A 14,870-nucleotide genomic window follows, 5' to 3' on the forward strand; every position below is an offset into this window, starting at 1 on the left:
TGGGATACAGTTCATGGATAGCTCAGCAGTTCAGAGGATGATTTGAGCCAATGAATACTGGATGATAGGACCTGCAGGAGACAAATACATTGAGGTTGAGTGACCACAGGCTGATCTAACACAGAGGAAACACCTGTACTGCTTTCAGGACCAAGAGAGTTTCTCTCTAGCTTCATGGAATAGCTAGAGGGGTCTTCAGATGGCATCTGATCTACAGAGAGATGCATGTGTGACAGGCCAAGGAGGTCTGGACATAGTTTGACCTTTTTAAGCACAATTTCAGATTATTCACCCACTGTTGGTCCCATCTTACAAATGGGAGCTCTACACATTTCCCGTGATACTTCACTTCCTCCACCAAACCAGGACATGCATTTCTGCTTAAAAGGCCAAGACAGGCCTGACTCTCCATGGACATTCATCAGTCATTAAACGATACCTGCAGGAGACATCCTGAACCCTTTCCTGGTACCATCTTTTCTCTCTTCACCTTAATATTCTCTAGCATGCCATCCATTTTTTAAAAATTTATCTTAGTTATTGCCTACTTCCCCCCAATTTGTAATCTTCATGAGAGCCGAGATGTTTATCTTTTTGTTTTTTTTTTTTGTATTTTTGTTTTTTCCTCTGCTCTGGGAACATTTTTAATACTTACTTCACTTAGCAATAAGTGCTTTGTTGAATTTACTCATTGAATCTTTGTTATAAGCTTTTTCTATAGACGAGGGAAACACAGCACAGAGAGGGTAAGTGATTTTCCCAAAGCCACAAAGTGATTAGTTACAGATCCAGCATTTGAACATAGGCAATCTAGTCTTAGAGCCTGAGGCCTTAACCATTACACTATACTGTTTCTGAACAACATACATCATAGTTTTATAATACAGTTTATAGAAGCTGTGGCTGTGTTAATATGTGCTTGGTCAACATTAATTGTGTGTTTCTCTGTGTCTTAATCGTCATTGCTCTTCTATTCTCGTTGTGTTCCAAAAGGAAAGTGATGGGGAAAAGCAAATTGGTGTGACACTTGCATCTTGTTTATGAGCCATAAACCCCTCCCTTCCTCCTTGGTAAAACAGAAGACAATTTTTGTCTTGGAGGTATGTCAGTCGCTAAGAAGTCCACAAGCATGAGTTATTCTGTACTAAGGCATTAATATAGACACTGAAGCACTCAATATAGTTTGTGGACATGAATTAAAGGTAGTAATGTGTATGGGCTTTGTGACAGCCAAAAAACACTTCCCTTGCATCTGAGTTTGTGGTTGGGGGTGGCAGGAGCCTGTCATCTATATACATTGTACAACTTTATATGAACCAGCTCACTGTCTCGACCTTGGAAAGTCCATTCTCCAGCCAATAAGTAAAGCACCAACTACATAAAAATCTAGGTAAAACAGATATGTAGCCACTTATTCCTTCCCTAAGCACAGCTTTTTCATTAGGAAATAAATATTGACAAGCATGGGAAGAAATTCAAGGGTCATCAGTATTTTCATTTGTCAGAATTGAGGATCCATCCTATAGGCAACATTTTAAAAACTTATTTCACATTGGGTACAATACTAAGTGCTTTATTGGATTAACTCATTTAATTGTCACGGTATGAATGTAAAGCACGTGGATGTCAAGAATGTGGAAAGCTTTTGGGATAAACTTCTTCCTTACTCGATACTGGAAAAGGCAGCCTCAGGGAAACCTGTAAATATTCCCTCTGACCAGGAACCTCACTCCTAATTTTCACTTCCAAACCTCTAGTTCATCAAATACTGCCCCCCTCCATGAAGTCATTCTGAGTTCTTCTTCTTCTTCTTTTTTTTGTGTGAGGAAGATTGGCCCTGATCTAACATCTAACATCTAGCATCTGTGCCAATCTTCCTCTATTTTATGTGGGATGCCACTACACTGTGGCTCGATAAGGGGTGCCAAGTCCACGTCTGGGATCTGAACCTGCAAATCCCGGGCCACCGAAGCAGAGCGTGTGAACTTAACCACTACGCCATTGGACTGGCCCCCTGAGTGTTAAAGCATGTGAATGTTTTTCCTCATATACATCCCAAAGCACCTGACTGTACTCCTATGGCATTGGTCCTACTCTGCCAGGCATCAGGGTTCTCTGAGGATGTGCGATGGACTATGAGCAAGGGACTTGTAGTCAAGAGACATTGATGTGATTTTCCTAGGCTCACTGGGTCAGTGGGACTAATAGCAGTATTATCTACCTCAGGGATCTTATGAGACAGAATCAGAAAACATAGAGATAGTACTTTGTTAACTGGAAACAGTTTGAGAAGTTTGTTATTATTGGCGGTGTGTAAACTCATCGAAACAGGTGCTGGCCTGAGTTCTTCTTTGTGCGTTCTATGACACCAGAGCATTGCCTGGGAACTAGCAGTCTTACTTGATGTGCATCGAATGAATATTTCTGGGAGACAATTATATGCCTTCTTAGTATCCAAATAGCTCTGAAACACCTCAAGAGCTTCTTCCTTCAGACTCAGAAGGAGGCTACACAGACACTCAGTTGGTGCTGGGTTCTTAGAGGCAAATGAGGCATTGGGAAGCCTTTTGATGGCTGAGAGGAGACAAGACAGATGGAGATGCTTTTGCCAGGAAAGGGGAAGCTATTCTTTTGTTTCAAATCCACCTTCATGTGACAAAACCCTTGATCATAAGGTCAGAAGGCACAGAGTCAGAGATGCAAGAGCTATGCTCTATATGGGCAGAATGATGACCCTTGGCCAAGTTTGATTCCCCAATGCAGCTGTTCTTGGCTGGTCTGCACTTCTGAAAGGAAGGCTGTATTTGGGAAGTGACAGAACAATTTCCATGGCAACAGACTGTCTGGTGTCAGAAGAAGAGAAATGAAAGCTCCGTGTGCCAACTCTGTATTTATGCAATGCTTATCACACTGCCTCCCACCACTGTCTCCTACCCCAAAGAGGGCTTGATCTCTCAGCAGACATCCTTCTCTGTCCAAACATTTCCCATATAGAAATCATACCATTTCTATCAGTATTTTCACATCTAAATGTTGAGCGTACTATTTTTTGTCTTGTATAGTTTTTGGTAATCTGAATAGAGCTGTCAAGGTCTTTGTAAACAGATTTTGCTGGACCTTCAGGGGCTGACACAGGGATGATGAAAGAGTCAGCTAGGGCTTGGGTCTTTCTCTCCTAGGGCATGTGGCATTGCCACCTACTTGATACCTTTATACAGGATGAAGGGAGTGAGGATTTGCAGTCAGAGGACCTGGATGGACCCTTGACTCCAGAAGGCTGGCCAGGCAGCCAGCCTGAGTAGAGAGGCTGGGCTGTCCTGCTTGAGTCCTCTGTTCATTGATGCTATAGGCATCTTCCTTCAATTGATACCCACCCAGAGGAGCTGTGTCTCACCCAGGACCCAATCCTGACCTCTGATGCTTTCTAAGACTTTCCCACCATGATCTGTACACCAGAGACTTCAAACCAAAGACTTTGCTCTTGGCTTCTTTCCTGACCTTAGGCTTCTCCATAAGCCACAAAGCCCTATAGTGTTGTTCTTTAGGACTTAACCCTTTCTGACTCATTCTCATCTGCCTAAACCATAGGCCAAATGCATTGGGAGAAGCCCAACTGCCCCTGCCTTCTTCTGTACCTCAGAGATGCATGCCAAGCAGTGTTTCCAAAAGTGAGTTACTTTCCATCCATGTTGGTCAGAAAGATGCCACTGGGCCCATGTAGATAATCATTTTTAAAAGTGAGTTAGTAGTGATTACAATGTTCTCAACTTGCCTGTGGTAATGGTTGTACATATCTGTGAATATACTAAAAATCTTTCAACTGGACACTTTAAATGGGTGGATTGTATGGTATATGAATTACATCTCAATAAAGCTGTTTTAAGAAAAAGTGAGTTAATACAAAAAATGCAACAATCACATAAAACTAGTAAGATCAAATTTTTCAAATAAATATATTTATATCAAAACTGAGTGGATTTAGAGAAAAATATTGTACATGTCATAAAACAGGTAGTAGGTGGATGTGATAGTAAAAGTTTAGGAAAAATTTGTACAGTGGGAAAAGCTTAGGAGACACTGAGTATTCCTTCTGTGGGATCCTTGGCACTTTGTATGGTGTCTGGTAGATGATTTGTGGACTAAAATTCAGAGTTTCTCAATCTTGACACTATAGGCATTTTGGACTGGACAATTCCCCATCATGGGGTCTGTCCCGTGCACTGTAGGATGTTTAGCAGCATCCCTGGCCTCTATTCTCTAGATGCCAATACAACCCACCTCAGATATGATGATACAAACTATCTCCAGACACTGACAAATATCTGCTAGGGGCAAAATACCTTCCAATTGAGAACTACGGCTCTAAGTCAATAATCCCTGAACGTTCAATAGATATTTGTGGCCACCTTCAATGAGCCAGCTACTAGTCTAGGCAGTGGGACACAGCAGTGAAGAAGCTGGACAAAGTTCCTGCTCTCAAGAAGTTTATATTCTAAAGAGGGAGACAGAGGGAAACCAAATGAGGAAATTAATAAATATGCCTATTCAGATGGTGATAAACACTAAGAAGACGATTAAACAAGGTGATAGAATTGAAAACGGTTGATGGCAAAAGACAGCCTTTCTGAGGAGGTGGCATGGAAGTGAGATCTGAGAGTCAAGAAGGGACCAGGCGTAGGCAAGAGAAAGGATTGCCTTTGGCAGAGGGATTATCAACAGGCAAGTCCCAAAAGAGGTAATGGGCTCAGAGTGTTTGGGAAGCAGAAAGGAGGCTGGTGTGACGGAGCCTAGGGAGGGAGGTGGGGAGTGGACTCAGGTCATGTTGGATTTGAGTCTAGGGCAAGATGCTTGGATTTTGTTCCAAGTGAGATGGGAAGGCATTGGGGGTTTTGAGTTAGCGTAGAGTAATTTATGTTTTTAAAGGATTATTCACTCTGGCTGCTGCATGTGAGTGGTCTACAGGGGTGCACAGTTGGGAAGAGTAAGGTCAGGAGGGGACTGAAGCTGTCACCCAAGGGGGAGTGTGAACTAAGACGGTGGTGGTGGAAATAAGAGCAGTGAAAATGGATGGTAATAATAACTGAAGGAGGGCAATAAGAGCAATAAAAAGATAAATGGATGCCTTGAGAGGGCATGAGAGCAAGAAAAAGAGAAAAATTGGATTTCTCGCTGAAATTGGGAATCCATTGGTCTTAAGTAGGCTAGAGTTTACTGAGAGGAGAAGCAGGACCGGGTAATCAAATTAGACTCCTTTCTCAGAAGATTTTCCAGCCTGTGGTTCAAGTTGGGTTTCTTTTATGGAAAGACCATTGTTTTGTTCCTATAAAGGAGGTTAATAGAGTGTAACACGAACTTAATTATACCTATTTCCCTGACCACTTTCTTTGGTTTAATATTTACTCAGCTTCACATTTATCATGTCTCTCAGTAAAGGGTGAGGCCATTGAAAAAAATCCTGAATGCAAACCTTCAATAGTTTAAACCCTGCATTAAAAACAGGCCAGTTTTTCATAGTATATTTTCGGGAAAGAAAATAAAGTGTCTCCAAGCCTTCTTGGGTCTCTGTTTATTGCTTCCCTTCAGTTTTTGTGAAATTGATAGTATTAGTAACAAGAATGTAACAACTACAACTACCAGTTATTGGATACCTGCTAAGCACCAGGTTATTTATATCATATTAGATTTAATCCCTATTACAATACTACAGGTAGGTATTACTGTCCTCATGAAACAGATGAGGAAAAATTGGCTCAGGGAGGTAAAGTAATATGCCCAAGATCACACAACTGATAGATTAGTTTCCTAGGGCTGCTGTGAGAAATTACCACAACTGCTTGGCTTAAAACAATGGAAATTTATTCCATCACAGTTCTGGAGGCCAAAAGTCTGAAATCAAGGTGTTGGCAGGACCACACTTACTCTGAAATCTCTAGGAAAGGATCATTTGTGGCCCTCCCTAGCTTCTGGAGGCTGCAGGCGCTCCTTGGCTCATGGCAGCTTAATGCCAGTCTCTGCCTCCATCTTCACACGGTTTCCTCCTCTTCTCCTGGTGTCTGTCCTCTGGGTGTCTTTTCTAAAGACACTTGTTGTTGGATATAGGGCCCATCCAGATAGTCCAGGATGATCTCATCTTGAGACGTTTAAGTTAATTTTATCTGAAAACACCCCTCTTCCAGATAATGTCACATTCACAGATTCCAGGGGTTAAGACATGGACATATCTCTTGTAGGGGCACCATTCAACCCACTAGGGCTGGTTATTTGTAAGTGGCAGAGACTTCCCCTCTGCTGTGGAGGCTTGAACACACTAAATTGGCATCTAAAGAGTAGGTGTGCCTTTATAGCCTCGTACATTCTTACAGCCTGTTTTCAGTGACTATGACCGAAGAGCCAAATGACTTCTTTTTACCTAAAATAAAATTAACAGCATAATACAATAAAAGTTATAATTGTAGGTTTCACAGGGTGGAAGCCTTCAAAATGGTGGCAGGTATTTAAAGAACACTCTTGTGTTAAAAATGCCAGTCTTGCTAATTACAAAGGAGGGTAAATAATGTCAAAATACATCTTGGGAGTTTTGGTACGATAAAAAGTAAGCATTAATAACTAAACAGCAACTGACATCCAAATGGATTGATGATACAGCTTTTTTCTTTCCTTTTTATTTTCCCCTGGTGTTAATTAAAAGTTAGTTGTACCATTAGAAAGGCCAAATTTTTCATTCTTAACAGCTTCCCAACCTTTCTCCTCATTCTTGTTAAGTCTTAAGTCTAAAGAAAACCCACACAACTGGGTCTGTGCATCACAGAGTGAGGCAGAGAGCAAATGAGTCACTTTCTAAAGTGGCAGGACATCCAAGCAAACCAAAAGTTCTTAGTTGAGAGGAATTCCAGACAGCCAGCAGCATAAAACTAGCTGGATCAATTTGTCTGTAGTTTGAGTGGTAATCTTTAAGGCAGTTGATTAGTTGGCCATTTGTTGCTTGCTCTGCAGGGCTCCTCTCTCAGCAATGTGAGTGCGTCTGTCCTGAGTGATGGATGGAGCTGGAATCTTCAGGCAATGAAGAATCCTCCTCCTCCCCTCCGTTGCAAGAATGTTAGCATCTCCAGCTCCCATGAAATGTTTAAATGAGAAAGAAAGGGAGGACACTGAGCACAGCTAAGGCAAACCTGAACTCTTGACTTGAGTGACCTCCAGACTCAATGGTCTGAACTGGTTCCTGATGAAAAAAATACATATACATTCTCTATATGTGTGTGGGGGTCATTAGAAAAGCATGTTAGAGAAGAAGAGGATATTTGGAAAATGTAAAAAACCAGAAAGAAACATGGTTCCTTGACCATACTATTTGTTCAATTTTATAGTCTCCTTTTTAAAGCACAACTTTATAAGTATCTTTTTAAAAATGTTGCTGCATAATCCTGACACATCCTTTAAATTGCTCTCCATGATTCTACAGAGGATTTAGGCACAATTTTACTTATCTGAGCATAATATGTTGGTTATTTGGATTGTTTGCTCTTCTTTGCTCCTTTAAGTAATGCCAGAATAGACATCATTGTGCCTAAGCCTTAAAAAAAAGTCTATCTATCTATCTATCTACCTATCTATCTATCTATCTATCTATCCATCCCTCCATCTCCTATCTATTCATCCATCCATCTATCCATCCATCACCTACCTATTCATCCATCCAACCAGTCATCTCCTATCTACCTATCTATCTATCTATCTATCTATCTACCTGTCATCTATTTCCCTAGGGTAGATTCCCAGGTTAAAGGGGACAAATTGATCTTATAGGACCAGTTGGATAGATCTGGAGTCTCTGTCCCACCCTCACTTCCTCCCTTCTTCTCTTTCTCTCTTCCTTCTCTCCTTGTTTCCCTTCTTCCTTCCTTTTTCTCTCTTTACAAATTAGTAAAACAATAATCTCTCCCTAGTAATCCTACAGCTTTGGCAGTTGGGAACATCTAACAGGGGCTAAGATGTGGACATATCTTGCAGGGGCATGAATACAAAAACAGGAGAAGGATTTATTTTTCTGTATCAACATCCAAGGGCTGCCTCTGTCTCAGGCACGGTTACTCTGCTCTGTACTTTAGATGCATCGACACATTTGTTTCTCCTAAAGGCTCTCTGATAGACATTCTGTTATTACAGTAGTCTCCCCTTATCCTTGGTTTCAGTTACCTGTGGTGAACCCTGGTCCAAAAATATTAAATGGAAAACTCCAGAAATCAAAAATTCAGAAGTTTTAAATTGCATACCACTCTTAGTGTGATGAAATCTCATGCTATCCCACCAGGGATGTGAACCGTCCCTTTGTCCACACTGTACATGCCACCTGCCTGTTAGTCACTTAGCAGTAGTCTCGGTTATCAGATCACAGTGCCTGTGTTCAAGTAACCCTTATTTTACTTGATAATGGCCCCAGAGTGCAAGAGTAGTGATGCTGGCAATTGGGATATGCCAAAGAGAAGTTATTTTTGTTAATCTCTTATTGTGCCTAATTTTTAAATGAAACTTTATCATAGGTATGTACATATAAGAGAAAACATAGTACTATCCACAGTTTCAAGCATCCACTGGGAGTCTTGTAACTTATCCCCTGAAGATAAGGGGAAACTACTGTATACCCACTTTACAGGTGAGGAAACTGAGTCATGTGAAGGTTAAGTCAAGTTGCCTGCCTGACAGGCCAGGCCTTCATCCATTATACCACATATCTGTCCTGAGGCCTGGATGGAAAACAGACAGGAGAGGAGAGAGGTCCAGCATTCCTAAGGTGGGTATTGGGGGGGGGGGTGCTCCTCCCTCCCAGGAGAAGAAAAATAAGCTTTCTGAGAAAGTTTGTGCAACTTTTTACAAAAACAGAGAACAACCCTTTACTCCCACCCTGGTGATAAACACAGATGGATAAATCCATTCCCCTGTTTATGTCTCTAGGTGGGGATGGTAATACTCGATTTGATTTCCTCTTTAAACAAACACTCAGGCAATTGGGAACCAGGTCCAGCTTATTGGTTCTCCAAACAAGCCAGGATCACTGCAGACAGTAAGGTCTCTGCTCATATTCTCTCTGCAGTTTCTGTCACACTTCTCCTCCAGAGTCCTCCTCTTTCTCTTTAGCTGCTCAGTTCCCACATGATTTAGGGTCTAATAATTTGGCTTCTTGTCTTCAGGCCTTGTCTGTTCTTGCTCACCCCACCAATCAGATTCATTGTTCAGCCAACAATGCCATGTGCCTGCTGTGTGCCAGAATGCACTTGGCCCCGGGGCTCAGGGGGAACAAGGCAGGCTTGGTCACCACCATGGAGAGCTCGTCTCTCTCTGGACTCCTGTGACTGATGGATGGAACAGTCTGCACCAGTGCTCAGGAGGTGTGCTCTCAGATCCTGTCTGTGCATGTTGGCAGCAGCGGGAGGTGGGAGGAGTATAGGATGTGATTCCTGCCTTACATGGAGCAGCATCTTATTTTGAGGGACTAGGACTTCAAACTTGGAAAATAACTTTGGAATAACACTAAAGTCAAGCCAGGGCCAGAGACACCAGCAGTTGAAGGGAGACTGTTATATAGAGAGGATTTGCTTTCATCTTCTCACTTCATCTTCACAATAGACCTCATGACCATTCTGCAGATGAGAAAACTGAGGTTCTGAGAACTGTGACAGAGCTATTATTCACATAAGCTCTGTCTGGCTCTAAAGTCCAAGGTCCTTCAATTACAGAATTCTTCGTTCTTCATTCACTTATTCATTTATTCTAAAGTGATGAGTTTTTTTAGGAATGAATATACTAACATGGGTCAGGACTGTACTAAGAGCTGAGGATGCAGAGATTAATAAAAAATGTTCCTGATATCATGAAACTCACATTCTAAGAGGGAAGACAGACAATAAACAGATGGATAAATAAATGCATAATTTCACAGAGAAAATAACGCAAGGAGCTCGAGAGCAAGGAGGCAGGGAGTGAGGACTCTTCTGATACAAGTGACACCATGGAGAGGCATCTGGAGGACAGAAGAAGGAAACACTGCTGATGGAGTGGCGTGTGCAAGGTACGCTCAGATCTCGACACTCATGGCTCAGTAAAATTATGGAAAAAACTAATGGGCAGCCATAGGGCTGACAACATTTTAATTTGACTATTAGAAATTACATGAATACTTCAAAAAAACCAAAACAACTAGTATATCCTATCACCATGAATTCACAAAAGACACCTCAACACCAAGAAAAGTGAATATATTTAACTTCATAAAAATTAACTTCACTGTACTTATTTTTCTCATTTTGTTTCAGATGGGTCAATGCTTGATCATGGACTGGCATTTAAAAGTGTTTAGTTCTACCCATAGTTGTTCTGTGCTCAGAGGAGTGGCTGGAACTGCTTCCTAGTACTTCAGTGATACTGGCAGTAGTAGTTATAGCTAATATTTATTGAATTCTTTTACTGTTCTAGGTGCTGTGTCAAAAGTCCTTCATTCATTGTTAATTGAATTCTCCCATCAGCCCTATAAGCCAGGGACCTGGGCGAGGTACTAGACCTTTTTACTGGTGGAGACAATGAGACTTCAAGAGGTTTACTAAATTCCCAAAGACACATGCCTAATAAATGGAAGAACAAGATTCAAGCCCAAATTTAAGCCAGAACCAATGCTATTAAACAAAGGAGGAATTTGCGCATTGGCTTCACTGAGTGAAATGAGAAGACTGAAAGACACGTTTGACATTATGTTGACCCTGTAGCTTTTGGTAGATTGGGGATAGGCCATATGTTTCCTTTTGCATTCTTCTCTAGTGGACACCTCTTGTGTAGCATTTCCAGTGTGCATTCCCCCTATTTGCAGTAACAGTACCCGTATTTTACTTTGGGGACTACCTCATCCCCCTGACTATAGTCTTGGTGGGGTTATCACTCATGGTGCCTCACTCTCCCCTGGCCCAAAGAGTGGACAGTGACACGGTGAGGCCAGTCAGAGTCTTGACATGGAATTTGACTCTTGAGCAGAGTAACACAAATGCTGAAAACAGACACAGTTGACACATCCCAATTCCAGAGCCCTCTGTGAAGAAGGGGCTGTTGTCAGTCCTTACTTCCTGGATTCATGAGCTTCTTTGATCCTTGCCTGCTCCTTTTGCTCCTTCTTAGTTTTTATTTTCTTACGTTCATCTTCAATCCTTCCGATAAATCTCTTTTTCTGCTTTGCTTAGCCAGTCTGTCCGTTGCTTGCAACCAGGTGGCAGAGCCTAGAGATTAGAAATCCAGGCTCTTAAATCAGAGGAACCTCTGTTCTTATCTCAATGCTGCTATTTACTAAGTAGTGTGGGGAACTGGAATTGGCCACCCCAAGATACGTTTCTTTGGCATGAGGATTATTTTGGGCTGGTTACTTTTAAAAACTGCAGACATGAGAGAAACTCTGAAAATTAGAAGTTATCCTATGTTAAGAGACATTTACATTTGTAAGGGAAATCTCTATCTGTAAAGGTATCTCCCTCTCTGTACCAGGAAGAAGGGGGGATGACCTTATCTCTAGAAATTCTTATCTATGCCGAAAGCACGGACTTAAATCTGCATAATAACCTTACTCTTTTTTACTGTGCTTTTCTGGTAATCTCCCATAACTTACTCCTCCCCAACCCCAACATCCTCCTTTGCCTTTAGCTGAGGTGGGTATTTAAGATGAGCACCTCCACCATTTTGGCGAGTTGCTCTGTTTTTCTGGGTCTCTCCCATGTATACATGTTATAAAGCATTGTTTGATTCCTCATATTCTGTCTCATGTGAATTTAATTTGTAGCCCAGCCAGAAGGACCTAGAGTGGGTAGAGGAAATGTCTTCTTCCCCTACAGTAGTATGTGACATTGGACAAGTTGCTTGATCTCTCTAAGTGTGTTTTCTTACCTGTGAAATGAGGATAATGTGGGAGTAGAAAAAATGAGCTGATGCATGTAATTTGGTTAGCAGAGTGCCTGGACTTAATCATGCAATTTGCTTAGGAAACTGCCTTTTCTTATCGACTTCTTAATAAATATTAGCTGCTCTGATTTGCCTTGACAAACCAAAGAGAAGCATGTTCTTCCCACCTTGAACCATGAGCAGATAATTTGTACAACACTAACTATAGATACATATCAGAAAAAAATCACAAGAATAGAATTTTACAAAATCAGAGCCAAGGATAAACTGAAAAGGTAGAAAAGCAGAAGAATATGGAGGATTTACTGGACTAGAGATTTTGCGGATTTCAGAGCATTAAGAACTCACAAAATCATACGATTCAGTATTTTGATTTCAAGTATTTAACAGATTCTGATTCCCACTTTACTGTTGGGATAACTACTGACCTATCATTCAATGAATATTTATTGAGTACTTACTGTGAGTCGGGCATTCTGCCAGGTTTTGGGGATAAAGTGGAGAAAGATACAGCCAGGAGTGGGATCCGGGCTGCATCTAGAAAGGAGGCATGGATGCTATAAACATATCTGAATAATGGCATGAATACTGGATGGGCAGTCAGGAAACCTGATCTCCAATTTTGGATCTGCCCCTACTGGCCTGTGTTACCTAGGGTAAAACTAGCCACAGAAACAAGCAAAATCCCCAACTTTTCAGTGGTTTAACACAAAGTTGCTTCCTTGCTCACAGAACAGTATGGATATTCCTGGTTAAGGCAGGGTTTTTTCCACCTTGGGGATTCAGTGATGCAGACTTTTTCCATCTCGTGGAATCACCATCCTCAAGGGCCTCAGGATCCTCTGTCTCCAGTCAGGAAGTAGGGGAAGGGAGATTGGAGAAAGCACAGCTGCTTCTTAACCTAAAATGGTTAACGTAGCTGAAATGCCTGGAGGTGACATTCACGGCTGGCCCTCCATGTCCATTGTCTTTTGATGTTATTTAATGGCCTCACCTGGATGCAGAGGCACTGAGAAATGCATAACCCATTTCCAGCCAGGCTCCATATTATGAAGGGGAGACCATTGCTGAAGATCCAGCTGTCTCTGCTCCTCAGAAGGCAGAGCTCTCTGGGCTTCAGTTCTCTCATGCTAAAATGATGGCTTTAACCTCTAGAGGACACATTCTATGGTTCTAAAAGTGTCTGAAAATTAAGAGATGGGAGGTCTTTATTAGACTCACCAAATTTACGGTTCCATTATCCGTCAGCTTAGACACACACACACACAGTTGAAAACAGAGGGAGTATTGAATCATCATATTATATTACCTTGGTCATTCTTCGTAGCCTTTATCTAGAAAATCTCTACATACCTTAATTCAATATTACACACACCAGACCTCGAAAGGTAAATATATTGATATATTTGTGTGTGTTGGAGGATATGTAAAGGTTTTTATATCTAGGGAAACTCTGGTCTTATCAATCTTGAGAGACAAAAAATTCATATATGTTGGCTATCATTAAAACTATAAGCTTTAATTCTGAATTATTTTTTCCCCTTTCTTCCTCTACTTCTTTTCATTCTCTTTTTGCTTCTCTTGTTTCTCCTTTTCTTCCCCTTCAGTAGCTGAAGAGAGACCTAAGTCAACTGACTCAATGAAGATGAGTTCATACAACGTAAATCAGGAGAAGATGTGGATTTTAAGCGTGGGTCTTTGAGTGTTCAAATTGGTCTGGGCTTCATATAATGTCAAATATCTAGCAAGGAAATTAAATTTTACTTTCAAAATCTTACTTCCAACATTTCCCTACATTTGTCCCTTTGTGTACTGGAACTGAACATTTTGATTTTTGCCAGTGTTTTCAATGCTCTGTGGACTTGACCTCTGTATCCTGCCAATATTTTCTTTTCTTCTTCTTTTTTTTAAAGTTCTTTGACTTTATTGTTATATATCAATTTGGTCTTTTTTTTTAAATTATTATTATTATTTTCAAAGATTTTATTTTTTTTCCTTTTTCTTCCCAAAGCCCCCCAGTACATAGTTGTATATTCTTCGTTGTGGGTCCTTCTAGTTGTGGCGTGTGGGACGCTACCTCAGCATGGTTTGATGAGCAGTGCCATGTCCGCGCCCAGGATTCGAACCAACCAAACACTGGCCCGCCTGCAGCGGAACGCGCAAACCCAACCACTCGGCCACGGGACCAGCCCCTCCTGCCAATGTTTTCAATCACAGTTTGTATAAATGTTGCATTGTCCCGTGTGCTACTCCCAATCAAACCTGAACACAAAATTGTGATTGCGAGTAGTCATTTTCTCCTATGGCAGCTGGGTCACTTAATCATTGACCCGAAGGTTGGAGATAAAGCTGACAATACTATCTGAATCTCTCTCTGTCTCTCTGTTATAATTGTTTTAAGTAATAATGCATCACGGCTTGGTAAAAATCTGCAAACCAATTTCCTCTTCCCTCTCATGGCCATGCCTACTAGGTATGAGACTCTATAGACATGTGGCAATTAAACAGCAATATGTCAGTTCTCTTTCCGGTAGTGGAGACAGATACGCAAAATGTGCAGAGAACTTAGCCTCCAAGAACCCGTTGCTTGGAAGTCAGAAAGCCAGGATTTCACAGTGAGACAGAAATGATGATGAGGAGGTGACCATTGACAAGCAAAGGGACTATGAGTGCAAGTCCGTGAAGTGGGACTCTGTTGGAATCACAGAATATAAATGTCTAATCTTGGGAGGGCTTCTGGGTGCACTTCATCACATTGCTCTTATTTAAGAGATGAGGTGACTAAGGTCTGTCAAGGTCACCAGCTAGACACTAGAATTCAGGTCTCCTGGTCTCCACAGCAGTGCACACTCTATTATTCCAGAATCAACTCATGACATTGGAGGTCATAGCTTCTTCCAAACACTAGCTTTTATTTGCTAGTTCTTTATCTTCTTTTTAAC

General features: G+C 41.4%; 1 long non-coding RNA gene across 2 annotated transcripts in view; it reads left to right on the forward strand.

Annotated features, from left to right (window-relative positions):
* Positions 1-14,289, forward strand: part of LOC102149291 (uncharacterized) — an 83,966-nt gene extending 69,677 nt beyond the window's left edge. Inside the window, exons 10-11 of one of the 2 annotated variants that reach the window (XR_011421423.1) lie at positions 9,935-10,063; positions 13,539-13,705. This is a non-coding gene — a long non-coding RNA (uncharacterized lncRNA). Of the gene's footprint in view, positions 1-9,934; positions 10,064-13,535 lie in introns of both variants that reach the window. The other variant, XR_011421424.1, reaches the window with a different exon arrangement.
* The last annotated feature ends 581 nt before the right edge of the window (positions 14,290-14,870 follow it).

This window comes from Equus caballus, chromosome 9, assembly GCF_041296265.1.
Source record: "Equus caballus isolate H_3958 breed thoroughbred chromosome 9, TB-T2T, whole genome shotgun sequence".
In the NCBI taxonomy this organism is placed as follows: Eukaryota; Metazoa; Chordata; class Mammalia; order Perissodactyla; family Equidae; genus Equus; species Equus caballus.